Below are 4023 nucleotides of genomic sequence, written 5' to 3' on the forward strand. Positions count from 1 at the left end.
CGTAATGAAAATTCTGTTAAACAGCCATATTTTTTCACCGAAATTAGCATAATCAGTCCCTTTTAAAAAAACAATCGATATTTAAATGGGTTATAATTCTGCACCTCTATTTACCGAATTGTGTTTTACTGAAATAAAATGAAATTCATGACAAAAATCAAACATGTTTCCATGTGCTTTTTCTGCATTTGTAGAAAGATTGATAATCTCTGATCACTCAATAACACGTATTTCCAAGAGTTCTTGATCTTGTCTGTATTTGTTAACCCCCACCCCCTTTTTGAATTTACAATGGAGCACGTTATTTTCTAATTTGTGCGTATCACATATTTTAGTGAACCTAAAATTAATTAGAATTCTTATACTAGTAGGTCTGGTTCATATCTTGATCTGTTTCTCGATATTTACACAGATAAACAACCCTTAACTTGAAGGTACAAAAACAATACAAACATACGTTTTTTACTGCCAACATCAAGATGTGGTGGCAACGATACGATGTGTCTGTTTCTTAACTCAATATGGACCCTTTTTACCGTATTTGGTCTTTATATACCAGGTTGGCCGTTTAATCTGTAAATTAAGCGATTGTGTCCTTTTCCCTATTATGCCATTTTGATTAAGTGTTGATCCAAGCATATGCTATTCCTGATTGGGACGGTATTGAGTGTGATGATCATCCTGCCCACGCAAACGGTCTCACTTTGTTTGAGTCAAGTCAATTCTCTCCTCTTTTATTTTTTTTACCTTAATTGTATTTCTGAATGGATTAATAAGATCTAAACCTCGGCAAACTACTGCTGCTTCTATTTTAGATCGATTGAACCATGATCAAATACAGAATAATGTCAACTGGCATCTGTGCATCCTTTTGGGATAATGTAAACCTTTCCTTAACTTTACGTGGCATGATTTTTCTTTTTTTCATTGTGACCGTTGAATTATTAATGTTTCCTGATTGTACCAATTATTTACGATGTTAAATAAAAAGACATGTGTGATCGTTTCTTTTTGTATAGAACCTCCTCCTCCCTCACCTGCTCGTCTTACTATATATCATCTAGGGAAATGTGTTTTGAGCAAGACGATGAGCATTATCATTAAAAGTAGAGAATATATGTGTGATCTCTGCTCTAAATACAACTAAGTATTTCATGTTTAAGAAGATGATTTATTGTTGTAATTGCTTTGAAGACATATATTAACATTTGTGATGGTATGATGTCTTTACTTTGCCATTAAGAAGATTACAAACAGTGACGTAACGCTCTGCTGTAGAATGATTTTAACATTTCTATAGTTTTTTGCGATAATTGAGATTTGTTTTAGTTTAATAATAACATGGTTTAGAACTTACTTTGATGTATCAGCCAAATGAGTTGTTCGTATTCATTTGTAGGTGTAAATGAACATAACAGAATTTAGTGCAAGTGAAACAAAACAAATTGTGATATTTAGAATAAATATAATTTTAAAATCTGATTGATTCTCAAAAGAAACAGGAGCCTCTGATATCACAGAATATTAACTTACAAACGTTCCACATACGTCTATTTCGATAACTAAGTACACATGTACTTTTCTGCGTTAATGTCAAAACTCATGAAAAAGGGTGCATATTGACTTCAGATTATGAAGTAATATTGAAAATCAATCAATTTTATTTGCTGCTGAATTCTGATAATAAAATAAGAAACTTTGATGAGGTCAATCAAAAAAGCGTTTTTATCAATCGTTTGCAGTAAAACATTTCACGTTATTGTCTAAAATGATCGTCTGATGTAGAAAAAGTGTGCAAAAACGCTGTTGGTGCAGTAAAATTGGTACCGTTAATGTAATAACAGATCACACTTCAACCAGAAGAGTCTTAATCTGTCAATTTTTGAAAATTTTGTACTTGATTTTACACGGACATAATGAAAATTTTGTATTAAACTTAAAATGTTTCAATTTTTTTATCAATCATTTCTTTCTTCAGGGGGATATGTATGTGGTCTCCTGGACCATTCTTTTGGGGCGATCAGACTAATGCAGAGGAGTTGCTGGTTTCGCTGAGTGAGACGTTTAGATAATAAGTACATGCGTTCTGCATTTGGACGTTCCTCCCGCTGTGAATGTGCCAGATGTTTTGCGTGTTCTGGGACTCTCGTAACATCGTTTTGCCACCACTTGGTCTTTTCAGTGAAAAAAATTCAGCACTCAGAGGCGGGCTTCAGCTGAAAAGACGTTAAAAGTACCCAAAAATCCTACCTTGTTATAGGTATTGTATTTTGAACTTTTTTTGACAAAGTCTGATTATAATAGATCAAAGTTTATGATTTTGTTAGGGACGGGTCAGACAAAAATCAGAAAGTATCAAATACAATAATTATTGAAATTCGTTTCTATCAATCAAAATTAAGATGGCTGGTATTCAGCCCAGGTATTCAGCCCATTTTAAAAAGGGGGGGTTCCAACTATATGCTCCAATTCAAATGCATTGATCGGCCAAAAAAAGGGGGGGTTCCAACCCCGGAACCCCCCCCCCCCCTGGATCCGCCACTGAATACTGTTCAAAGTCAATCAATTAAACTATATTGATAATAGCGTATTCATTTTTTTTTATCTCTTTTTGAGCGACCGTTCCCCATCTAATATGTAAACTAGAGAGTGTTGCCTCGAAGCGAAAATAATTTATCCGGACGCACACGTATAATGCTTTCATGTTCAGTAGTCTCTGTGAACCGGTTTTGTGTTAGGCATCAATTAAAACACAGTATATTGGTCAACCTTTTTAAGTCACTGGCTCGATAGACCTTTTGAGCTATTAATTTATCGTTGAAAGCGGATATTTTCTAAACTCTACACACAGAATTTTTTTAATTAATGTTATTTTAACACGCAAATGCAAATGCCGACTATAAAGCGATTTTATCTTTTTTAGGAAGGACAAATAACGTAATTATATTAATTTATGTTCATTATTTCTTAACTTTTCTGAACAATAATCTTATATGTCCACCGCCATAGTTGATATAAAGTGCGATAGAAATACAAAACATACAACGAGACATCATATGCAAAGCAATTTGAAAATATAAAACAAATACTTGGAAAGTACTTTTTAGTTTCTAAAAAGAAAACCAATGGTACTGATCTCCATTCGGACGATCCAAGTTTCTGGAATATCCTTTGACATGTACGGTTTAGAATGAATACAAACCATTTAATTTATCTTATTTAACCTTAGTTTTCCCACGTTGATCTAATCACGTCAAAGAACGTTTTTTTAATAATGCATGATGCAAAACATATTTTATTTTGTTTATGCCAAAGAATCCATAGAACCTAAAACTTCATTGGATCTGAAACATGTCATAATTTTATTTTGATGGTTTCCACTTTTCAACTGTTACATAGTCATTTTAACTGGAAAGTAGAGTGAACCATTGAAAACCTTGTAATAATAGTATATAAACTGAAAAACTTTAAAATATTGTTTGAGATATACCTTTGTTATTTGAATTAATATTAAACAATCACTTATTGTGACTTTTTGTCGTGACCTTGACATAAAGGAAGATTGAAGCTACCTTTTTGACGAGGCATTGTGCAAAATTGAGTAAAGAAAGATTACAAGACTTGACGGCAAAATCTACAGAACAATTACAACTGAACTAAGTCATAGACATATGGCCATGGTGCCGTTCCTACATTTATGTTTTAAGCTTCAAAATCAAAAATCTGATTTGATTAACCAAAGCATATTTCATAGGGTTGATAATACACAAAATATCAAATATATTATCATTAATGTGATAGTGATTCCGGGACAATCTTTTTTTTTATTATTGTTTTTTATATAATCATACTGTTTATTGATGGGTTTGAAATTATCTCTCTATTTTAATGGAGTACAGGAATTAAGAGTTGTCAATGAAGCTATCTTTACACATGTGCGTTTTTGTATGTTTGTAGAAATGCAGTTTTGTACTTACTTTTAAAATGACATACAATCATGCAAGGTTGTTGCAAAAACTTTTG

The sequence above is a fragment of the Mytilus galloprovincialis genome, chromosome 4, assembly GCF_965363235.1.
Source record: "Mytilus galloprovincialis chromosome 4, xbMytGall1.hap1.1, whole genome shotgun sequence".
In the NCBI taxonomy this organism is placed as follows: domain Eukaryota; kingdom Metazoa; phylum Mollusca; class Bivalvia; order Mytilida; family Mytilidae; genus Mytilus; species Mytilus galloprovincialis.